The sequence below is a fragment of the Staurois parvus genome, unplaced genomic scaffold (assembly GCF_062004578.1).
Source record: "Staurois parvus isolate SC_StPar_1 unplaced genomic scaffold, SC_StPar_1.0 ptg000005l, whole genome shotgun sequence".
In the NCBI taxonomy this organism is placed as follows: domain Eukaryota; kingdom Metazoa; phylum Chordata; class Amphibia; order Anura; family Ranidae; genus Staurois; species Staurois parvus.
The window spans coordinates 869,335-894,727 of record NW_028317801.1 but is presented as its reverse complement, the minus strand read 5'-3'; the positions used below and the strand labels follow the sequence as shown (position 1 = coordinate 894,727).

The 25,393-nt window shown below is 43.2% G+C and overlaps 2 long non-coding RNA genes across 2 annotated transcripts; one reads left to right on the top strand and one right to left on the bottom strand.

The window, feature by feature from the left end:
* Window positions 1-21,670: 21,670 nt before the first annotated feature.
* Window positions 21,671-22,164, bottom strand: LOC149474394 (uncharacterized). Its single transcript, XR_016305847.1, has 2 exons — window positions 22,071-22,164; window positions 21,671-21,963 (listed from the first exon to the last, which is right to left on the bottom strand). It is a non-coding gene; the product is annotated as an uncharacterized LOC149474394 (long non-coding RNA).
* A 2,095-nt stretch (window positions 22,165-24,259) lies between these two features.
* On the top strand, window positions 24,260-24,753 carry LOC149474393 (uncharacterized). The gene is made up of 2 exons (XR_016305839.1): window positions 24,260-24,353; window positions 24,461-24,753. It is a non-coding gene; the product is annotated as an uncharacterized LOC149474393 (long non-coding RNA).
* Window positions 24,754-25,393: the final 640 nt, after the last annotated feature.

Here is a 25,393-nt window from a genome sequence, read left to right as displayed (position 1 = left end):
ATTTTAGAGTGTATGCTTGGCGAGACTCCCCTTGTTCTGTTGAATTTATATGCTCCCAATACAGGTCAACTGCAATTCCTGTCCCAAACGCTCGCTAATCTGGATTCCATTACTACCTCACAGGTGATTGTAGGGGGTGATTTCAATCTGATTGTTTCCCCTCATAAAGATAGGAAGGTGCTTTTTGAATCCACCCCCTCGAAGCGGCAATGCTCCTCTTCAAAATCGTTTCGTAAATTGATTAGGGAGCATCGTCTCTTTGACGCTTGGCGGATTAAACACCCTCTTCATAAACAATTTACATTTTACTCCAACCCTCACCGTAGCTATTCGCGCCTAGATCATTTTTTCATCTCTGCCTCTTTGCTCCCACTTCTGGTTTCCTCTGAAATCAATCCCATCACTTGGTCTGACCATGCCTCTTTGACCTTAAATCTTTTTTTTCCCCCTGCTGTGTCCAAACCGTGTCACTGGCGCCTTAATGAGACATTTCTTTCCACAGATCATCTTAGGGATGAATTGTCACGGGGACTCGATTCATATTTCACTCTTAATGTCGGTTCCGTAGCTTCTTCTTCATCTCTGTGGGAGGCCCACAAGGCGGTTTTTCGTGGACTTTGTATTTCCATGGGTTCTCGTTTAAAAAAGTCCTCGGCGAGTGCTAGGGCCTCTCTCATACAACAGCTCTTGGTGGCGGAACGTCGGTTACTGAATAGGCCATCTATTTCGGGGCTTCAGAGGGTGGCATCTCTACGTGCCCAAATTAAAGCTTTTGACTCCAGTAAGACTGCACAGTCTCTCCTTTGGGTTAAACAGAAATTTTACGAATTTTCTAACAAGCCACACCGTATGTTAGTCAACCGTCTCAAAACTCAGTCCCCTTCTACGATGCCCGATCTTCTAATACAGCCAGATGGAAGCCCTACTTATGACCCTCGGGCCATGGCAACACTTTTTGGCTCATTTTATGGGAAATTATATAATTGTCTGACCCCGGACCTTCACCCGTCTCTCACACAGTCATCATTTGACAATTTTTTTGACCCCTTGTCACTTCCGAGAGTAACATCCTCAGACATGGACGCCCTTAATGCAGACATTACACTAGAGGAATTATTGGACACAATCAAACACCTCCCTTCTCGTAAAGCCCCGGGACCGGACGGATTGCCTTACTCCTACTATAAATCTTTTATTGGTATTTTGGCCCCGCATCTTCTCTCCCTTTACCGAGATCTTTTTAAGGGAATCATACCCCAGACTGACTTCTCCCGTGCATATATCTCGGTTATCCCTAAGCCTGATAAGGATCACTCTATCGTAGATAACTATCGCCCTATTGCCCTACTTAATTCCAATTATAAGATTTTTACTAAAATCTTGGCCAATCGACTCTCCGGTATTATCTCCAAGCTCATACACAGGGATCAGGTGGGCTTTGTACCTGCCAGACAGGCTGCAGATAACACCAGGAGATCTATTGATCTGGTTGATTTGGTCAATCGTTCCTCTACCCCTGCTGTGTTATTGAGTCTGGATGCTCAAAAAGCCTTTGACCGTTTAAGCTGGCCCTATATGTTCATGGTTTTGGAGAGATTTGGTTTTAGGGGTTCATTTGTAGCAGCTTTGAAGGCCCTTTATTCATCCCCTTTTTCACAGGTCAGATTAGCCTCCTTTCTCTCACCACCCTTTCAGATGTCAAATGGCACTCGTCAGGGCTGTCCACTCTCTCCCCTGCTGTTCATTCTCTGCCTGGAGCCATTGGCTATCGCCATCAGGTCGGATCCGGATATCCGGGGAATACAATCCCATTCTCGTGAGTACAAATTATCGTTATTTGCAGATGACATTCTCCTTACACTTACGAGTCCCCACACCTCTTTACCGATTTTGCACAAAACTTTGAAACAATTTGGGGCTTTATCAGGCTATAAGGTCAACACGTCCAAAACTGAGGCACTTCCAATACATGTTTCTCCTGACGTTCTTTCCTCCCTTCAGGCAGCCTTTTCCTACCGATGGTGCACCCACTCTTTAAAGTATTTAGGTACCAACCTCACCTCCTCTTACCAATCCATATATGAGGCCAATTTTCCCCCACTGTTTGTAGCAATTTCTCGCTCTCTGAAACACTGGGATGCCTTGCCCATTTCCTTCCTCGGTCGTATTAATGTCCTAAAAATGACCGTGCTACCCAAACTTTTATATCTGTTTGCAACTCTGCCCGTACCCGTTCCTATGTCCAAGCTCCACTCCCTTCAGAAATCTTTCTTACACTTTATTTGGCACAACAGGCGGCACAGGATTGCTCGTTCGGTTCTGCTTTCCCCACGTTCTAGGGGAGGCTTGGGAGCGCCGGATATAATAACATACTACTTTGCAACCCACCTTCGCTTTCTCATGTCATGGTCCACCCACTACCCTCCCAATACATGGACTGAGATTGAGTCTTTGCAATTGTTCCCTGTTCATCCGTGTTCCCTTCTCTGGTCGACCTCAGCAGTGGAAGTCCTTTCTTTTCGACACTTATTCCTAGGTCCCATGCTTTTCTCATTGAATGTTTGGCAGAAATGTAAGGCTAAATTCACATTGGCCTCTGATTGCTCCCCACTGACAAATATCCTTTATAACCCTAATCTTCCAGACAATATGGCCAAGTCCCGGATGTCTCTCTGGGTAGGATCTAACCTTTTTCAACTACGTCACTTGGTACACCCGGTGACTCGTAAGTTGCATTCATTCTCGGATCTCCAGAGGAAAGCCTCTCTACCCTCTCGCCATCTGTATATATACCTTCAAATACGCCACTTCTTCTCTACTCTATCTCCCTCATTGAGCTTAGGGAAACCTACCCCCTTTGAACGTCTATGTATGGAAGGTCCCCACCAAAGGGGTATTGTCTCTAGCACCTATAAAGTTCTTATGGAGGCCCCCCCTTTGTCCAATGACGCTCACCTCTATATGCGTAGATGGTCTCAATTTATACAACGTGAAATTGACTTATTGTCATGGAAGAAAATATGGGACAATGCATCTAAATCCTCTATTTGTGTGGTTTTTAAGGAAAATATATACAAGATTATGATGTTGTGGTACAAAACACCAGAAGTTCTTCATGTTTATAATCCGAGTGCTTCTCCTGCTTGCTGGCGCTGTAGTAGAGCTTCTGGCTCTCTTTATCATATTTTTTGGACCTGCAGCTCCATTGCTCCTTTTTGGGAAGAGGTTCGCTCCTTGTTGCAATCGTTGTTGCATGTTTCTCTCCCATTTGACCCATTGCATTTTTTGCTGGGCTTGCCATTCCCGGGTCTACCTAAACTAGCCAGAAAACTTGCTGCACATGTGTTAACAGCGGCCAGGAGAAGTATTTCTATGTGTTGGTTATCCTCTACTCCACCTTCATTGCCAACTTTGTATAAACTTATTGCCGATGTAAGACAGATGGAGTGTTTGACTGCTTCACATAGTGGTTTGTTTGCTGTATTTGAGATGATCTGGCTCCCGTGGGATAATTTCTCTTCCTCTATGCTGGCCTGAAATGTAAGACCCTGATTATTAACGCACTGTTAATATATGACTCTATTGGTCTTGACTAAATGTAATCCTTGCCATCGATGTACTTCTCTGTTTTGCTTGTCTTTTTTGTTTTTCTCTCCTTGTTTTCTGTAACATATGATTTCTTTGAAAACCAATAAAAATTGTTAATATTAAAAAAAAAAAAAAAACAGTCCTGCTTGGACTTTTCTATTCCTCTCACTGATTTGCAAATCTTTTCTCTTATTGATTCTGCAGTTAGTTCAGCTCAGGGGAATTGTAGTAAGGTTTTTCTCAGTATAATCATGTACGCCAAGCATAAGGTCTTTGATAATGGACTCTTTTCTGTGTTTTTTTTGCTTTTATCCTATTCTTTGCTTTCAGCTTGCTTAATTTTCTTTGGCTTCTTTCTGGCTGCCAACTAAGACAATTTTCTTGAAAACTAACAGATGAAACACATAATAGCAGAAATGGGAAAACTTGGATAGCTCACTGCTTTTATCTTCCATTTCTTTTCCAGTCATTGTACTACTTTTAGACCTCCCTGTGAGCCACCAAGGAAAATGGAACCAGGAGAACAAACATTTCAAGAGTTGATCTGTATAGACATAGACACCAACATTTCACACAGTCTTTTATCTTCCAATTTTCTTTCAAGCACTTACTTACCTTCAAATGGACAGATGACCCAATGCTAGAATAAGGGCTTGCTGTCTTGGCACTCCTTTCAATTGAAGTAGCATCTCAAAGACAGCCACCAAATTGAATGTAATTCAGCACGTGTCATCTAAAGAAATGTGCTTGTTTAACAGAAATATAAACCTGTTTATAGATTTCTGACAGCGGTTGGATATTAGAGGATAATAGAAATGCTTAAAAAGAGCTCAGCCACATAAATTACCCTATGAGAATTCATGAATATGTGTTCAATAGTTATCCTATCATGTCACCATTGTGAAGAGCATTGGTGCAATATAACTTGCCCAGATTTTCTGTGCTGCTTTCCAGTGTTATCTTGGTTGTACTGATAGTAAGATAGAATATTGAATAATGGTAAGGAAAAGGCAAAATGTCAACATTAATACTAAGTACTGTGCATATTGTCTTCCACAGTGTTGCATTGTATACCTTACTAGGAGTTACAGCTGGTATACTTGGCAAACGTGGCTTTGCATGACAGTTCACAGGCATGTGGTGCTAGTAAGGTCCTTATACTGGACTGCACACAGCATGAAAAAGAAGATCATAAATTAACTGCTTATTTATCAGTTAGCCAAAACTCTTTCATTTTCCTTATTTTTTGGACATTATTGGAAGTAGCATCACTTGCAGCATCTGAAAGGACCCTTGCAGTCATGCTTGACTCCATAAAATTGGCCTGGTTCCCAACCAACACTGATCTAGGTGAAAAGTAGCCTTACATCAAGAAATATCTAGTTCAGTTAATTCAGACTCCACTCACTTGAAATCTTTTGGCCAGCATTCTCTTTTGCAGGCTGAGGTCACTCATGGAACTCGCAATCCAAAGGTGGTTAATTTCCCTCACAAGCCTACCTCAAATTATGAAGGATTTTACTCTAACAAACCTTTAATCTATTTTAGTGGATAGATTAGTGTTCCTCAAATATGAGTATTGGAACCAGTATCTGCTTCCAAATTCTCTGAAAAAAGATTGTGGATTGTGTAATCTTTACTTCATTATGAAACTACGACTGTCCATCCTAGGTATTAAGCTTAAAGCAGAACTAAAGCTGAGGTCTAGCTCCTTCCCACACCCTCCTCAGCTGTTAAACAATAAGCATCATAGGTCCATCCTCCTTTCCTTAGTGGTTTTGGTAGTCAGTACCTCTTTCTGGACTGAGCGGCACTTGTTCCTTATCACATCAACAACAGGACCACAAACAAAGAAATGTCAAAAGCCTTTATTTCTATACCTGTTCAAGGTCATTCAAAATAAGCCAATATGAAAGCCAGGCAACTAGCTTTTTGTAAAATAATGAGTTAGAAATGACGGGGGGCGTGGTCTGCCGTGATCCAAGATGGCTGAGTGATCCAGGAGCTCCTACCAGCCAGAGACCCTGCACAGCTTAACCTCCCTGGCGGTATGATTATTTCAGATTTTTGGTGCTGAAAGCGGTACCATTATTCTGCATGGAAATATGTTGTTTTTTTATTGTAGGCTGTAATATTTAGGAATAACTCACTGAAATCTGTCCGAACAAGAGTCTATTAAACATCCCGGGTATGATAAAATTTGAAACACAAAATCATAAATTATAATTTAATAAATAATCATAAAAAATAATAATATAATAATAATACATTTAATTCAATAATATAATCAAACCAAAAACACTGAAATTTGAAATATAGCGCCAAGTTCACACATCACTGAGCAAAGTCGCAAAATTGTTTTCAGTGTCTGATGACGAATTTCTCCACGAATCATTATCACTCAATTCTGCAAGTGGTTCTGATTTACTATCACTGTTCTCTAGCTGATCTAAACCCGTTTTTGACCTAAAGGGACGCTTTTTGGACGCCATGGACTTTTCTAAGTTTCCAGGCAGAAAGAACAGTAAAAATGCAGGCAGGGCGCAAGACAAAGCAGTAGGGACAAAATGTATGTGAAATGGTTTGAAACAGCAATGTTTTACTATGTAAAATTCGTTTTGAAAAAAATGAATTTTTTTTAAAATTTTCAAATTTCCCGCCGCCGCAGGCGGCGCCCGTACGTCCCGACGTCACAGGGACCGGAACACAGAAGCCGGAGGAGATGGCCGGGGACGCTGCAGGGGACACATCGCGGGAGCGCAGTACAAGGTAAGCTCTGCAGGGACTCCCTATGCAGCGCCGCATGGTAAGCCCGAGTGTAGCTCGGGGTTACCGCTTTTGGTACAGAAACTTTACCCCGAGCTACACTCGGGAATACCGCCAGGGAGGTTAAGCACAAGGAGTGGGTGAGAAACAGACTTACAGAGATGGGGAGAGCGGACCGGAATGCCTCTGGCTCCCGTTCCCGCTCCCCGCGGGCGCATAGACCTCAGCAATCCCGCCATATGCAGGCATTGTTCCTCTCACAGCAGGGAGACAGGCCACATGTAGCTTCCTCCTCACCACCCATCCCTTCTTCCTCAGCTGCAGTGTGCTCTCAGAGCACAAGGAACACAGACACAGGGGCTGACACAGAGTCCATTCCACAGCATGACCTCTCATCAGATTCCTGCTCACTCTCTCTGAGAGATCTACAGGCTGTGGCTACAGATATTAAAGCCACCTTTACTACAGCCCTCAGTGAATTAAGGGAAGATCTCCATATGCTTCATACCAGACTGGAGGAGGTGGAATCCCTAAGCAGATCTAACTCAGACTCCATATTGGAGATTCAGCAGTTGTCAGCTTCCCACACAGCACATATTCGGGATTTCTACAGGCAGATTGAAGACCTAGATAATAGGGGTCGCAGGCACAACATCAGAATGCGTGGCCTACCTGAATCTGTAGAACAACGTGACATCCCTAAAACCATCATTGCAATCTTTAATGATCTGCTGGGTCGCCCTCCTGCTGCACCCATAGATTTGGAACGTGCACACAGATCACTTCGCCCCAGGAACAGAGATTCCGACCCACCCAGAGATGTGGTTTGTTGTTTGGTCAGCTTTCCACTTAAGGAAGACATCCTCAAAAGGGCAAGAGAGAGGTGATGCCTTTTATTTCAGGGAAACGAGATTCCCCTGTTCCAAGATCTCTCCTCCATCACCCTGCACCCTGCGAGACCTCCGGCCCCTGCTGGACATTCTACGCTCCCATAACATGCCATATAGGTGGTGATTTCCATTTTGTCTTTCTGCTCAGGTTCAGGGGCGCACGGCCTACCTGCGAGTTCCAGAAGACCTCCCCAGCTTCTGTGCCACCTTGAACATTCCTCTAGTGGAGCTTCCTGACTGGCACAGATCAATGCGTCTTCCACCTGCTCCAGCATCTAACAGTGTGCCCAGTGAAACGGAAGAACAAGATCTCCTTCCTCGACGACGCCGTTCGGCCCCCTCCACACCTCCAAGAATTCCTACCAGAGGCCCTACAACCTCTAACAGCCCTACTGCCTCTCCAGCACACCGTAAACCCCGCTATGAGGCCTGAGGGCCCTCCTGCGGCCTCCTTCCTAACCCTTTCTCACCAGCAATACTCGTCTGAATAAGACTTTGTTCGGTCCCTCCCATCCGGCTCCTGCATCAAGTTGGTGGCTCTCAGTGTCTCCTGAGATTTCTGCATGGAACATTCTCCTTCTTGTTTCTAGAGCCTTCCCCATCAACCCCACACCTCATCTGCCTTCGTGAAGGTCCTCCAGCGGATTCCGGGGCGGTCTTTCATCTCATCCTACCAAGTCCGAAGACCCCAACGCACGCCGCCCCAACCGCAATGAAAGACTGCCACTCTTGCCGCACCGCTACAGTGACCTCTCTGTCCTCTCCCCTCCATGATATAGCCATAACACTGATTTTTCCCTGCCTTAGTTGATTGTTTGGGAGAGGATTTCTTAACACTTACCATGCCCTTCCCGTATTGCTTTTACCGCTAGGTCTGCTGTATGGAGCCTTTGTAGAGTGTTTGTGCTCAGATCCTTCAAACTCCCCCTTAGCTGATCCTATCATTGGCTACCAAGGGACCCTCCAAAGGTTTTACACCAGTCAGAGGCTGATTTTATAACTACTGGTATACCTGCCTCATATGTTTCAGTTCCTGCTCCCTTACATTTCCCCATAGTGTCCCTTATTGGAGGTTGGTTGTCTTAACTAATTTAAATTTACTTGTAGGGATGGGGTGGACCCGGTATGGGTGTTTAGCGTTGGAGGGTGGGGGGCCTGGGCTATAGGTGGTCCTTCCTTTTGTCTTGCTTGTACTCTGACATTTTGCAATCAAGTATCACCTCGTCCTTCCGCCCTACTGATAAATCCTGCGGGGCCGGACCCCCTTCCCTCCCCCCAAAGGCATAACTTAATTCCAGTCTTTTTCCTTGCACTATTTAACAGTTGCCATTTTCTACAGTTCTTATTGAACCCCCCGGGCCTAGCTCCCCTCCCCTTGCCCAACTCCTGTTTTCCTTTTTTTTTTCCCTGTTTTTTTGACATGAGGTGCTACTTGATTCTTCATTGGCTGTTGAGCTGGATGGGGGCCTGATGGGAGGGACTACCATGTGTTTCGAGGGATGGTCGGGAAGTGCGGTATCAGGATGTCCCTTGACATTTCATGTGTCCAACTTTAGATTTTGGTTTAGGTTGTATTCCTTTCATGTGTCTTCCTCCGCCTGTTCTGTTATTATATGTTCCAATGCCATTAGGTTGCAAGTATGCTCCCAATTGTTTTCAGTGTCCTCCATGGACTTAGCTATAATGTTGTTACATGACTTATTAATATGCAGGACTCCGGTCCGGCCTCTTTTTGTCATTGTTTGTTTCCGAAGACAGTGTGAACTCGCATACTGGCTCTTTATGAAGCTCTATCCTTATAGCACCCCTGACTGCACCTGTGGGATGTCGCATAGACTGCTTCCAACCAACAAAACGTATTTATATTCCCTTATATATCTTGCTCTCACTCCTACATGATACACTGACACGATTTAAGATCTCCTGCTCTTCTGCCCACCTACATGATCCCCAATTGTTTGCCCACACTCGTGACTAGTCTCCCTCTTCCATTATGCAGGGTGTTGGTGGCAGTGCGCCTTCCCGTTTTTTTGTTCATCCTGTGTCCTTTTCTCACCCACTCCTCACATTTTGTCCGCTTTTTATGGTCCATGGCCAGGCGGACTTCAATTTTTCTTTTTGGATCTCGGTTCACCGCGTTTCCCACACAGTGGGCTTTGAGAGCTTTCACTGACCTTTTACCGGCCACCCCTTTTTCTTACTACCTGCTCATATCTGTTCTCCATTCCTAGTCTTGTTCTCCATCTTCTCTCCCTACTCTCGTTTCCTCCTCTCTTCCTTCTTACCTTTCACACTCCCTGGTAGGTCAGCGGGTCTACCTACTCTGCCGGTTTCCTATTCTATCTAGTTTCTTTCTCATCCCTTTTTTTTTTTTTTTTTTTCTCTTCCCTTCCCCTTCCCTTTGTACCCGACTCCTTCCTCCCTATACCTTTAGGTTCCCTTCACCGTTGCGATCATGCCTTCCCCAGAGTCTCCGTCAGGTCATCTTTCCTTAAAAGTCCTCTCTGTCAACGCAAAGAGTCTGAATACCCCCAAAAACACTCCCTTTTACTCACTCACTTGTTTAAGCAAAGAGGGGACATTGTCTACGTACAGGAAATGCATTTCCGTCAGGATGCCATACCCAGGTTTACTAACTTTCGCTTCCCAACTGTCTTTCACGCTCCCAATGCCCAGGCTAAATCTAAGGGTGTTTCTATTTTGATTGCGAAGCATCTCCCTCTGACTATCTCGGATTCACTCAAAGATCCAGAGGGTAGATACTTGTTCCTAAAAGGTACTTTCAGCAATAGACCCATTACCGTAGCCAATCTATATGCCCCTAATGTCAAGCAGGTATCCTTCTTTCGCTCCATTACCTCTCTCCTTTCCTCTTTTCAGACGGGTATCCTAATCATGGGAGGTGATTTTAATGTTCCTCTATGTCCCCTTTTGGACACCTCATCAGGTAGCTCTTTCCTGCCTTATGCATCTCTTAAATGGATTCACACACAATTACAAGATTTACAACTCCACGATTCTTGGCGAGTCCTCCATCCGAACATCAAGGATTATACCTTTTTCTCTCCCCCACATAACAAATACTCCCAGATTGATTATCTCTTCCTCTCGCAAGCTAACCTATCACTTCTCCATGCTTCCTCCATTGAGTCGATGATTTTTTCTGATCATCATCCCGTTACGATGCTTTTACGGTTTCTGGAGCACCACTCTTGCTCGAAGATATGGCGCCTAGATGCTTCCCTTCTTTCAGATGTGGCTAATAAAGCTGAAATTCGCACCCACTTGACAGATTACTTCTTGCTTAATCAAACCCCAGATACATCCCCATTAACCCAGTGGGAGGCTCATAAATGCCTTATCAGAGGACTCTTCATAGCCATGGCCACGAAATGCAAAAAAGAAAGACAGGCACGTTTGCAACACCTAATCGACCTCATTAAGCTTCTGGAAAAAGCACACAAACAGACCCAAGCCGCCTCTACCTTATCCAATCTTGCTGTAGCCTGCCAAACACTCTTAACCAAATTAGGTAAGGCTACTAAAAAAAGATTCGTCTTATCACAAAAACTATTTTACGAGTTTGCTAACAAAAGTGGAAGATTTTTTAGCTAGATCCCTCCAGAGTAAAAAATCCAGCTTAACGGTTCATAAGATTAGGAGTTCGGATGGTTCCGTAGCCACTTCCAATTCAGATATTGCCTCACAATTTGAGCATTATTATAGGATGCTATATACTCTCCCTCCTGAACGTCGCCCCCCGAGATTGATATGTCTAGAGATAGTTTGACTTCCGATTTTCTTCTCCTCTATGGTCCCCCTTCCTTGTCTGAGGAGGATGTACAAGCTATGGAGCATGACACAACGACAGAGGAACTTTCCCAAGCTATCAAACAAATGAAACTGGGTAAAAGTCTGGGTCCTGACGGCCTCTCAGTGGCCTATTATAAGGAGTTTTTAGATCATTTGAGTGGTCCCTTTATTTCAGCCTTCAATACCCTTTCCGCACCCCCTACACAATGCCATCGCCTTCTGGAAGCCCACATTACTGTCATTCCCAAAGTCGGTAAGGATGCTTCTTCAGTCATCAATTACAGGCCATTGAATGTGGACATAAAAATTTTTGCAAAAATTTTAGCTAACTGTCTTCTCCCATTCATGCCTTCCCTGATTGACTTAGATCAAGTGGGCTTCATCCCGGGAAGGGAAGCGAGGGACAACACCATCAAGGCACTCAATCTTCTCCATTGCCTCCATGTCTCCCGTAAGCCTGTTTTTATCCTCTCTCTGGACACCGAAAAGGCTTTTGACAGAGTCTCTTGGGACTACTTACGAGCTTCTTTGAGAAAGATAGGATTAGGGGCTATATATATAATTTCATCATGGCACTGTACTTGGGTCCGACTGCTCAGGTCAGTGTGAACGGACATCTTTCTAGACCATTCCCTCTTGGAAACGGTACGCGTCAAGGCTGCCCCCTTTCCCCAATTCTTTTTGTGATTTCCCTGGAGCCTCTGTTACGCAAACTTCACTCTAATACCATATTAAAGGCGTCTCTGTGGCAAACAAGGAATATAAGATTGCTGCTTACGTAGATTACATTCTATTGTTCCTCTCAGAACCCAAGACCACCTTACCCAATTTACTCAAGGATTTTTCCTCCTTTCAATATATTTCCAACCTGAAAATCAATTACTCCAAATCTTATGCCCTTAATATTACTCTTCCTCTTTTTGTCAGAAGCAGTTCCCGTTCCTCTGGGAGCGGGAGTCCCTTACTTACTTGGGGATACAATTAACAAGTAATCTCTCAGACCTCTATGCTAAAAACTTCCTCCCAACTCTCAATGCCATCCGAGCAGACCTAACCAAGTGGCACCGTCCGTGTTTTTCCTGGTTTGGTAGGGCTGCAATATTAAAGATGAACATCCTCCCACACCTTCTTTACCTATTCCAGACCCTGCCCATTCAGCTACCACTTCGTGTAGACAACTATGTACCCTTTTCCTTTCAAATCACAAACGACCTCGTATTGCCTACTCCTAACTTGTGCTCCCAAAATCTAAAGGGGGAATCGGTTTGCCCAAATTACAATGATACCACTGGGCCTGTCACCTCACCAGGAAAATTGACTGGAACATTCATCTTACCACCAAGGCCTGGGTTCAATTGGAACATTCCTGCTCCCCTCCCCCCTTCCCCCCTTAGCTTCGGTTTCGTGGCTTCTATCTAAGCCTGTGCCCCCAGATCTCCTCACACATCATATTATTGCTCCTTCCCTGAAAATCTTCCGATTGGCCTGTAAATCGGCCTCCATTTCAGATGCTCCCAACCCCCTTACGTCCCTTCATTTCAATCCGGACTTCCCTCCAGGTATGCACAAATCCCTCCGTTCAGTTCATTATCCACATACTCAAGTCTTGGCAAATCACTTCTTCCACAAAGGTCAGCTAAAGACTGGCTCCTCCTTGGCCAGCTTGATGGGAGACCAGTCTTTCCCTTTTTGGGCCTACCTTCAGATCAGACACTTTCTGCTCTCCTCTACATACCGTTCTAAATGGACTCGCCCACTCACCTCATTTGAGTCAATCTGTTGACTCTTTCACCTATTTGCTCCTCCTTTCACCTATTTGCTCCTCCTTGCCAATAGGCCCTTCGACTCACTCCCAGCATGTAAGGCGTGGAAAAGAGACCTAAATATAGATTTCTCTCCCTCAGACTGGGAACAAATCTTCACATATTCTCACAAATGCTCCCTAAATGTCTCAGCCCAGGAAAATGGCTTTAAACTGGTGTCCCGCTGGTACAATACACCTTCTAGAATCCACCATTTTGACCCTTCTAAGTCTGGTAGTTGCTGGAGATGTGGAGCTCCTGTTGGATTCCTTTTGCATATTTGGTGGGACTGCCCCATTGTTCAGCACTTTTGGCGGGAGGTGCATAGAATTACCTCTTCAGTGTCTGCTAATGACATTGAATATTCCCCAGCCCAACTCCTCCACCACACCCCGCTCTCCAAACATATCTATTCCAAATCCCTGGCAATGCACATGCTCACAGCGGCTAAACTCTGCCTGCCAGTGCTTTGGAGATCCACCCACCCACACTAAGAGATTGGTTCCTGCGCATTGACAAGATTGCAGAAATGGAAGAGTTGATTGCCTCATCTTTAGATAATCCTACCAAATTTTCTCACACTTGGTTCTGCTGGACACATTTCCGCACGACTCCTGAATACCGGTCTCTCCTGGGCCTGGCTGACTGACTGACTGATTTTGAATACTTCTCAAGCCCTGACATACCCTGAGGGCTCTGTTAGCTCCTTGTTCCCTGACAAGTGTATATGGGACCCCTGATATTGCTACCCCTCAGTGTCGGGAGCGTTATTCATATTGATTTATGTCTGCATACGCTACCCTTTAGCCTCTTTTGAGAACTCCTTTTTGTACATGCACATATTTTCCCCTGACAGTTTTTCAGTGAAGGTACCTTATTCGCCCTCCTACCTTCCCCTCCCCCCTTCCTATTATTCCCTTTTTCTGCTATTAACCCCCCCGCCTCCCCGTCCCCCTTTCTCCCCCTTCCTCCCTAGTTCCACTTCCTGCCCCTTTTCTTTTTTTTCTCTTTCTCTCTTCTTCTCTCTCCCTACTTATTCCCTATCCTACTCAGAGCCTTTTTCATTTTTCCTCTTTATTATCCTCGGATTCATTGCCTACCTGCAGGAACGCTTCATTTATTTGTTCTCCAACCGAGCCGTCTCTTCTTCCCCTTATCTATCACATAGACGCTGACAACTACTTTTGAGTTACCTCTACAACATAACACAAGGGGCTACGCATTATTTGCCTCTATATGCATCTTCCTGCGATCACCATAAATACTGTCATTATGCTTTTCCTACACCTCTGCCCCTTCATTGGCCTTAATAAGGTAACCAATGCTTCAGATCAATACTTCTGCCAGTGTTACGACTCCAATAAGCTGCTTGGGGAACTGAGACCAGTTGTGCCTTCCTCTACCTTTTATCATTTATAATGTTCTGATAATGTTCCGTAATACACTATCTGTTGCATATACTTTGTCATCTACTGTATGCATTTCTGCTCTCATGTGATGCTTGTACCCGCTGTATGCTCTGAGTTCTTTAATAAACATTATGGAAAAAAAAAAAGAAATGACAACCTTCAGGTTTCTTTCAGGAAATGTTTCTTTTTTAGGTGTCTACTATAGGCTTAGAATAATGCCAGAAACACAGACACAGGTAAATAGCGTAGCATTTCCTATTACAGCATGTTACTGATTTTCTTTTTCTGTTTTACTTGGCGTTTTGTTTCATGTGTTTATTAATCTGTTGTAGCAATTTCCACCTTTGTGTGTATGTTGATTCACTGTTTAATCACTACCATCTCCAATGCAGTCCTAATTACAATTAGCTTTATACCTGACCTATGACAAAAATTCCTAGCAGTTATCTACCAAGTAAATTACTGAACCCTTGTTCTGATAAGCATCAGTGGATGTCTGCTCTGCAAAGTGACCTCAATTCTCCCAGTCCTCAGGGCCAGCCACCATGAAATTACCTGTGCAAACAAGATGCGGACAAGTCAATCATTAGCAGTACAAATGTGCAATTCTATATGGCTTGGACTTTTGTTTTCTTTTTTGTTTTATTTTGTTTTTGCTATTCAAAATTACTACATATATATGAAAGCGGACCTTTACCCCCTTTCACTTTAATTCACATCATTATACATCTCAGCATGCAGATGTAAAATTGCCTAATGCTGCTTCTTACAAAAGAAAATTGTTTTTTTGCTTTGCTGATGTAGCGCTACCCGCTTAGGAGCCGCACCTGAAGACTATGGTCAAGTGCAACATTGATTCAATTGGGAGAGACTTCGTAGCAGGTCAACTCCCTCTGGACCACGGAAACACTGAGAAAGTCCTCTGCTATAACACCAGTAAAGGAATGGAGTTCCCCACCCGCCAATAATAATATAAGGACAGTTCAGATTTAGGTGCAACATGGTATCTTTGCTAGCACGTAGGGGCCCATGAACAAGATGTACAGTGGGTATAGAAAAGAATCACCCCCCTTTAAAATTATCACTACCCAATCACTTCAGTCACACACTTTCCTGGAACTATGGATCCCTAAAGATTTACAGTGGGTATAGAAAAGAATCACCCTCTTTAAAATAATCACACTTAGTTGCTTTGCAGCCTGAAATAAAGACAGACACAGTTTTTGTTTTATCCAGCTGTATTTACTTGGTGTTATATCTTGGATGTTATAAATTGCACTAACATGTCAGAAAAAAAAAATCAAAAACAGAATCACTGAGTTGGAAAAAAGGATCACCCCCTCCTAAAATGACTTGTAAACTCAATCAGGTGTAGCTAATCACCTTTTCAATGGAACACAAAGCCATTTGACTTTTAACTGTGATCAGCTGTGGTCATTTTGATTAGCTCAACATAAAAAGACCTTTTCTTGAGCATTTCAGTCTCCAGTAGTGCAACTGAAGCAAACAATCAACTATGGGTGGCAAAAAATCTCTGGGATAAAGTTGTGGACAGGTACAAGTCAGGAGATGGATCCAAAAAATTTTAAAAGGCTTTATCATTGCCTAGAAGCACAGTGAAAGATTTTTGGTACAAAACAGACCCTCCCTGGATCAGGACATTGCTCCAGACTGGATGAAATAAACAAGGGACTACCAAGAGGCCTACAGCAACTCTGAAGCAGTTGCAGGAATTTATAACAAAGAGTGGTCATTGTATGCATGTGCCAACAATGTCACAAAATTTTAGAATTTTTGAAAATCTGTGGAATGACTTCAAGACTGCAGTCAACAAACAGTCACCATCAAATGTAACTGAACTTGAGCAGTTCTGCAAAGAAGAGTGGTAAAATATTGCAAAATATAGATGTGCAAAGTTAGTAGAGACATATCCCAAGAGACTAAAGGCTGGAATTAAAGCAAAAGGCAGTTCAACAAAATATTGACACAAGAGGGTGATCCCTTTTCCAACTCAGTGATTCTGTTTTTGAATTTTTTGAATTTTTTTCTGACATGTTGGTGTTATATCTTTCACTTGGATGTGAATACAGCTGGATAAAACAAACTGTGTCTGTCTTCATTTCAGGCTTCAAAGCAATAAAATGTGATTATTTTAAAGAGGGTGATTCTTTTCTATATCCACTGTAAATCTTTAGGGATCCATAGTGCCTGGAAAGTGTGTGACTGAAGTGATGGGGTAGTGGTTTCTTTAAAGCATCTTAATTATGTTGTCTGCATGCAGTGTCCCTAAATAAGAGAATGATAGGATGAAGAGTTTTGAGTATTCACCAGCCCACCAATTCCAGTTTGAAGACAACCTCTGCAGGAACAGGACAAGTGGTATAGGCTCCAGGAATTATATTTCCAAGGATGCTTGCAGGGTACTAAAGTCAGCAGTCAGTGTCAAATCCCCCTATGCTGCTCTCAGACAGGAACGATTCTTAGCCTCCCAAGCGGTGCCCAGCGATGCAGATCTGCAGCCGAAGGCATGGCTGTAGCCAGCAAGGCCACAACAGTGCTCTGTCACTGTGTGCAGGACAGTGGTCCAACTGTTCCGTAGAGGATCCCAGGCCAAGAAAGCAAGCCCACCAGTTGCAGTTTAATATATAGTCTCTCCCACAGCCATTTTTGCTGGCAGTTTTCTGGGGTGTGTTGTCTGGAGAGAATTCTGAAATACAGGGATGGTTAACCGCAGGACTCCAAGTTCCAAGATCCTCTGCTGTAGTCTGTATAGAGGAACTCTCCTGCTCTATAGTCAGGAAGTGATCTAATGGTCTGAGTGCAGCACTGGAGGGAGACTAGTAAGTCTGTGGTCCCGTTAGAATATGTCCTCTGGATTCAGCTTGCAGTAGAGAGGACCTGGCTACACTTACTTTTTGTTTTCCATTTCTTGGTTTCCCTGGTGATGTAGCCCTGGTTGCACAGATGCCCCTAAGAAGGCAATGTCACTATTGCCTTCAGGGAAATCTTGTACCTAAACTGTGAAATCTTACAGTATTGTCATACTGCGCATGCATAAGATGAAGCGCATGACATCATGTTCCCCATTTCATGAATGCGCCATACAATATTATATTCATTTTCTTGTAAACAAAAAACTTCTCTCTTGGAGAAAAAGTTTTTCTTTATTGCAACCAATGTATGTAGAGTTTTACAGCAGATGCATGATATGATGCTGGTGATGTCACGCTCAGGGGCGGGCTGACCATTTGGAAACTCGGGCAGTGCCCGAGGGCCCGGGATCAGTAGGGGGCCCCATGAGATGCCCCTGGTACCTTTTTCATAGGCTTTTTTGAGTTTGGGCAAGGACATAGGGGCCCCATTATCCCTTATTGCCCGGGGGCCCCATGAGTTGTCAGTCTGCCCCTGGTCACGCTCTTCATCTTGCACATGTGCAGTATAAAGAAAAGTTTTCATAATGACAGCGCAAGAAAAGGGATCCATGCAGCACAGAATAGGTAAAAATGAATAAAAGGCCATAAGGACATAGGTACAGGAGTTGGACTAAATTATGGAAATACCAGGTAAAAGAATTGAATCATTACCTAATATGGTGTTGGAGCACCTTTGGCATCCAATACGGCCTGAACTCTCCTGGAAATTGACAAATATAAGTCTTGAATGGTGGACAATGGAATCTGATACCCCTCTTCATGCAAAAATCATCCCAGTTCTCTCAGAGATGCTGTAGGTGGAAAATGAGCCCAAACTTTATTCTCCAAAATTGTTCATAGTGGCTCTATGATATTGAGGTCCGGCAACTGCGGCACCCAGGGGAGGTACGAGACTGCATGTTCATCAAACCAGAATTTGACAACACCAGCTATGTGAATCAGATCATTATCTGTTTGGTAAATGGTGCTTTCTTCTGAAAACAACTACTGCCCCATGGGTTGCACATGGTTGGACAAAATATGTACATAGTCGCTGGCAGTAACTTCAACTTTTAAGGTGATGATTGGGCCTGCAGAATACCAAGATATGGCTGTCCAAACCATGATTGCATCGCCACCAGGCTTTACCGTTAGCACAAGACAGTCCTGTTCTTAGCTTGGGATGATGTTTGCCAAACGTAAACATGTTCGGTTGTTGGGAACAGTGTGAAACTCGATTCATTGGACCATATTACAGTCTTCCATTGATTGATATTCCATAATTTATGGGTTTTGCACAACTCCCTCCTCTTCTGAACTTTAATATCGATAACCAGTTGTTTGATATTTGCTGCTTGTCCATGAATACTATGCTTATGAAGTTCCCTCTGCATAGTTTTTGTGGACACAGGGTTTGGAAGACTTGAGCTCTGCAGTCACTTTTGCAGCTGTTGTTTTCTTGTTCTGGGTTACAATTCTGCTCAATGTCCTTTTGTCTCATTTGGTCACTTGACCATGTCGACCGTGCTTATACTTATAAGACGACTTTTTCCAGGAAACTGTATATGCCGTCATAACCATTGATACTGTACCTACAGAGGCACCAGCTAAGCAGGCACCAACAATTTGCCCTCTTTAAAACTCAGTAAGCTCTGACATGACTCCGTATTACTAGCAGCGCATGCAGTGAATGATGAAAGTAAGGCTTCCTACCTGTTAGCTAGGTGTCTCATCACACAGCAGAAGCAAAAGAATGTTACATTATTTCTGCTTTCAGTGCAAAACATGTCATTGCTTTCACACCTGCAAATCATGTAGTGTTTTCATTTTTTTGTCCAACCCCTGTAGGTATTTTGTTTTGTTTCTCACCTATACATTATTGCCAGGTTTATAGTCTGGGGGGGGGCATGCATCATATGTGTAGATGCATGAGTATTCCAGCAGCAAGAGGAATAACAAAATATTAACTACAGGCAAAGCATGTAAATTATATACTATCACAGTACAGGTAGAAATGGTAGTTATTGCTCAGTTGAAATTACCCTTAAGGCTGGATTTACTTATGGGTCAATAGTGCGTGGACATTTCACAACATTCACTATGTGCCTGCAATAATATCCACATTTAATGTTAAATAATGAGCGAATTCAGCTGTGAGTAATTAAAATCTTTATTTTAGTCATGGCGATGGTGATAAAGACACAACTGCAGGAAATGCCTTCATTGGAGTCTGTTAAACATTTAAAAAGTCAGCAAGTGTCTCAACATACAAGTATTTACTAAACAAACTGAAATACTGAATTTGGACGGAGCTTACCTTTTACAAAAATAAAATGAGAGGTCAGTGGATCTGGATCCAAAAAACAAATTAGAATTGTGGACTGAGCAAATTGACAGTTAAAGTGTTACTAAACCCACAACTGTAAAATCAGTCTGTATATTCAGTAAAGTATGCTTGTTATACTCACTGTGGAACCTAAGGTGTTAATCCTCTCCATTGTGTAAAAATGCTGTTTGATCCTGTCTTCTCTGATCCTCCCCTTCTTCCAGTGTTCCCCTCTTATCTCCTGATAAGGCATATCATGTGGAGTCACTCTGGACATGCTTAGTTTGGTGTGTATTGCTATAGAGAGTTTTTCTTTCTTGTGAGAGTGCATGTGATTAGCACAGGGCCAATCAGCACTGTCCAGACAGAGGTTGGGGGTTCTGCATCCTCCTAGAGCAAAATGAAAACTCCTCCTACAAGCTTTAACCAGTGCATGGCTGGACACTGATAGAAGTCACAAGACTGCTATATACTGCTGATGAGAAAAGGTATTTAGCAGTTTATATTTACTAAAATAATTGCATTTCCATGTTCTGTGTACTGTGGGATACCGGATATAGTGAATGCAGGGTCCTGGGTTTTGTAACACTTTAGGCATACTTTTAGTCATTTGCGCAGCTTCAACTGCGGATGCCAGATGAAAAATCAACTATTTTGATGTTCTGATCATTACTGGTGGAACCACCAGAATCTTTTCTTGGGTAATTTGGGTACAATATTTGGTTCCAGCAGGAGCTACTCACTTAAATTCCATTAAAGTGGTTGTAAACCCTTACATATACCCAGTAAACTGACTGGCCTCAGATGATACACAGAGATGAAACAAATTCTCCTACATATGTTGCACCTATCTATCTGCAGTCTTTTCTACATCCGATCAAACTGATGAAATTTTAAGCTTGTCTGAGAGTTTAGAAAAAAGGGGGCGGAGAGCTGAAGTTACATTCTGCAGAGCTCTGTGAGAACTCTGAGAGCTGATTGGAGGGAAGAGACACAGCCCCCTCTACACAGCTCAGAGGAATAGAGCTGAGCTTGTCAATCTGCTATAAGTCCCTCCCCTGTCACCTTTTTTCTCTTGGTGCCTGGAAAACTTGTCAGAAGTGACTCATGCAGATAGTAGAGGAATGAAGCAGCAGACAGAAATAACACTTAGTGCTCCTAATTGAGACAAGTACCAGCTATAGAGGGATATGCTTTGTTCATATTTCATGTCTGAGGTTTACAACCACTTTAAGTCTACAAACCACATCACTAAAAAATTCCTGCCTTCAAGGAGGCAATAAATAGATGTCTTCAGGTCTGTCATATGATGGGGTCCTCTTCCTCTTCGTATTGAGTGGTCCTTGATGCAGAGAGCAGCACTGAAAGCAGAACTAAACCTAACTCTTCAAGAACTGTAAGCAGGAGGCTTTTTATTGTGGAGTAGACATGCTGTCTCTTCTGCAATAACACAAACTTACTTGCCCTTTCAGAGTTTTCTACCGAATGTACACTGCGCTGCACATGAGCATCTCAGCATGCATTCCCAGAACACTTTTGCTGTGCTGGTATTACTGACTCCCATGCACATGCTCGGATGCACATCCCCCTCCGCCAGCCCATCAAGAGGCCAAAAATTGAGCAGCCAGGCTTAAGATGACAGTGGATAATGAAGGATCACTGGAAGGTGGAGGTGGGTATCTTTGGGGTTTAGTTCTGCTTGAAGGGATGACATTAGTGCAGCTCTCTACATCAGTACCAGGTGAGTGCAGGGCACCATGGTGATGCCCATTTACCCCAGGTTCACATATATGTGGCCGTGGGGGCCGCGTTTTGCGTGGGCACGAGAGCCCATTCATTTGAATGGATTCCCGTTCCCCTGTGACACACAGGGAAGAATTACCTGCACTTCTGAAAACGCAGCCCGCACGAGAACCTCGGTTCCCAGTATGGTCGTGTTTTCCAGTGCGGGGGGCGTGCCATTAACTAGTGGCACAAAAATAGAACAGAAAGAGGCCACCTGAAATGACACGAATGACTAGTGTCATAGTCATATCTCCGGCTCACTTAACATGTAAGTGTGGATCCATAAACCCAAGAAATGCATACTAAACAATATGGTAGTGTGACCAGAGCACCCCTACCTAGAAAAAGGAGGTTACTGAATGATCCACGCGGAGTAATATGGGTTCAAAAATTACAAACAATATTTTATTTGATCACATAGATCATAAGGAGGTTAAACATGAGCACGGTGAACATGTCAAACAGATAAAATCATTTTTAAAAGCACTTAGCGTCTTCATTTCAGGGTCATTTTGGCAAGTAGAGTACCATATAAGGCAATATAGGGTAATGGTGTGGTTTGATCCTAGGTTTCCATAAATCTCCAACTTGTATTAGAATGAACCATATATTCTGCAGATATGTTCTCAATATGAGCCAGGATGTGTAGAGTAGCCTCCTGGTGTGTAGAAACTGGAACATAAAAATAAAAAATAGATATATATGAAGATATGGGAGCTGAATTGCACCTAGGCCACACCAAACCTCCCTATACAGTAGTCAGTGGACACTTTCATTACCTTCTCAGTTGTAAGGCTGTCATACCCGCTTCTCAAATGTGGGGACTTCCTGGGTAACCACCCCAAGTGAAACAAAGTCCACAGTACCAAATGATTCTGGGGATATATATAAAGATTATTGTATAGATCACAGGCATCAAGTAAAACCCTGAAAGCAGAGACAAAATATAGGTATATTACCATCAATAAAGATCAAGAAGACTCCCGTCAACTTGAAATAGGATCAGGTCCTTGATGCTTGTTCAAAGGTGCATATGGGGGTGGGAAGCCAGGTAGTCACAATGCGTGAATTCCAAACACATATATTATGTATGTAGCAGGCCGTGAGTACCTGAGTCTATATACCCAATAAAGGGTTTCCAAAAATTACTCAATCTGAGAAAGATGAAGCGGTTTAAATAGGATATGGCTTTGTCACAGCATACAATGCCTAAGTAGGATAGCGTATATATGTATATACATTATTCTCTGAAGAGGATTTCCAAAAAATTCCCCAAAAATGCAGGGTAAATTAGGCCCATATGACATACCCTCTTAACTCCATATATGCTCTATGAATCTAAACAGCAGTGAGCTAAAATAACTTGCCACCGGTTGAAGGTATATTCCCATAGGGGATTGCCGTTTGCGAACCGCTGTAATAGTAGCCTTATGGTGGTTTTCAGAGGGCCTCGTGCCTTCCTAGCAAGGAGCTGTGACACCGCCGTTCCTTCCCACCTCGTGGGCGCCGCACCCTATGAAGACGCCGAGCGTAGTGACGTCATTACGTTGACGCGTTTCGTCCGCCAATCACCGCAGACTTCGTCAGAACTGGGAGGGGACTTCATTCCTTTGCCTTATATGGTGCACTAATTGCATACCAAAAAGTCTCCACGTCGCCCTCTTGTGTTGAAAAAGTATCACTACATTCAAAAAATCCAAAGTGAATTAAAAAACATATATTAAATTTAAATTGACTGCTGGCAGTAGAGAGGAGGGACCATACTGCAATAAACCAGATCATCTTTAGAGAGGATAATGGAGAAGGATAATTATTATGATTCAAGAAGGGAGGTATCAAGACCAGGTTCAAACACCTAATTTTAATATTAATCTAGTTGTTATAGAAATTTAATCTACAGTGGGAAAAGAAAGGGCCTAGTGGTTAGGTTCATACTTTGTCCAAATAAGTCCATATTTCCTTCCCATACAGAATACCCCAGTACGAGTTATAGCTCAAGGTATGTTAAAGGTTCCAGAAAATTCAATTTAAGAAAACTTTAAAATTGAGTTCTGTATTTAGTCCGTATGGGACAAGTGCACCCAGGGTATAGATCCAGAATTTTTCTTTTTGTAGGAGGACTTTGTCAAAGTCACCTCGATGAGCTGAAATATTCAGCAAAAAAATCCCTTTCACTTTCAAGCCTTCTGTTTTACCCCCATGTACTTCTCTAAAGTGTTGTGCCAGTGGGTTCTCTTTTTCTCCCTTCCCTACGTTCCTATTTTCATTTCTGATATCTCTCAGGTGTTCACCAATCCTATGACGTCACTACGCTCGGCGTCTTCATAGGGTGCGGCGCCCACGAGGTGGGAAGGAACGGCGGTGTCACAGCTCCTTGCTAGGAAGGCACGAGGCCCTCTGAAAACCACCATAAGGCTACTATTACAGCGGTTCGCAAACGGCAATCCCCTATGGGAATATACCTTCAACCGGTGGCAAGTTATTTTAGCTCACTGCTGTTTAGATTCATAGAGCATATATGGAGTTAAGAGGGTATGTCATATGGGCCTAATTTACCCTGCATTTTTGGGGAATTTTTTGGAAATCCTCTTCAGAGGATAATGTATATACATATATACGCTATCCTACTTAGGCATTGTATGCTGTGACAAAGCCATATCCTATTTAAACCGCTTCATCTTTCTCAGATTGAGTAATTTTTGGAAACCCTTTATTGGGTATATAGACTCAGGTACTCACGGCCTGCTACATACATAATATATGTGTTTGGAATTCACGCATTGTGACTACCTGGCTTCCCACCCCCATATGCACCTTTGAACAAGCATCAAGGACCTGATCCTATTTCAAGTCGACGGGAGTCTTCTTGATCTTTATTGATGGTAATATACCTATATTTTGTCTCTGCTTTCAGGGTTTTACTTGATGCCTGTGATCTATACAATAATCTTTATATATATCCCCAGAATCATTTGGTACTGTGGACTTTGTTTCACTTGGGGTGGTTACCCAGGAAGTCCCCACATTTGAGAAGCGGGTATGACAGCCTTACAACTGAGAAGGTAATGAAAGTGTCCACTGACTACTGTATAGGGAGGTTTGGTGTGGCCTAGGTGCAATTCAGCTCCCATATCTTCATATATATCTATTTTTTATTTTTATGTTCCAGTTTCTACACACCAGGAGGCTACTCTACACATCCTGGCTCATATTGAGAACATATCTGCAGAATATATGGTTCATTCTAATACAAGTTGGAGATTTATGGAAACCTAGGATCAAACCACACCATTACCCTATATTGCCTTATATGGTACTCTACTTGCCAAAATGACCCTGAAATGAAGACGCTAAGTGCTTTTAAAAATGATTTTATCTGTTTGACATGTTCACCGTGCTCATGTTTAACCTCCTTATGATCTATGTGATCAAATAAAATATTGTTTGTAATTTTTGAACCCATATTACTCCGCGTGGATCATTCAGTAACCTCCTTTTTCTAGGTAGGGGTGCTCTGGTCACACTACCATATTGTTTAGTATGCATTAACTAATGGCACCCGCCCGCGGGTCCGCATTCCTCTGCGCGGATGGTGCGGCTGCACGGATGTTCATGCGGATCCGCAGCCGCACCACCCGCACAGATGTTCGTGCGGATCCGCAGCCGCACCGCCCGCACAGATGTGAACCTAGCCTTAGGGTGCAGGTCCATGATGTTCTGCACTCACAGTATGACCTCAGTCACCAGGGTTGAATGATGCTGGGGATATCTGAGGCGCTTCAGTGGTGGAAAGAAATGTGGGAAAAAGCACAGAGGAGATAAGTATTGCATCCAGAACTACATTTTTTTTTATTATGAACCCCTATTAGGTAACTATTTAAACTTTTTATGGGACAGCATTACAGGTTTTAATGAATGTCTTGCATTGTAATAGCTGCTTTAAGTGAACAAGAAGCAGTAACTAGTTTAAGTGAACAACAGAAAAGCAATAAAAAGCAATCATACAAATAATAACAAACGCATTAGGCATTCTTAACTCCCAACATATATTGAGCATCATAAAACTAGGTACAATAGATAATAAATAATTGACAAATATGTC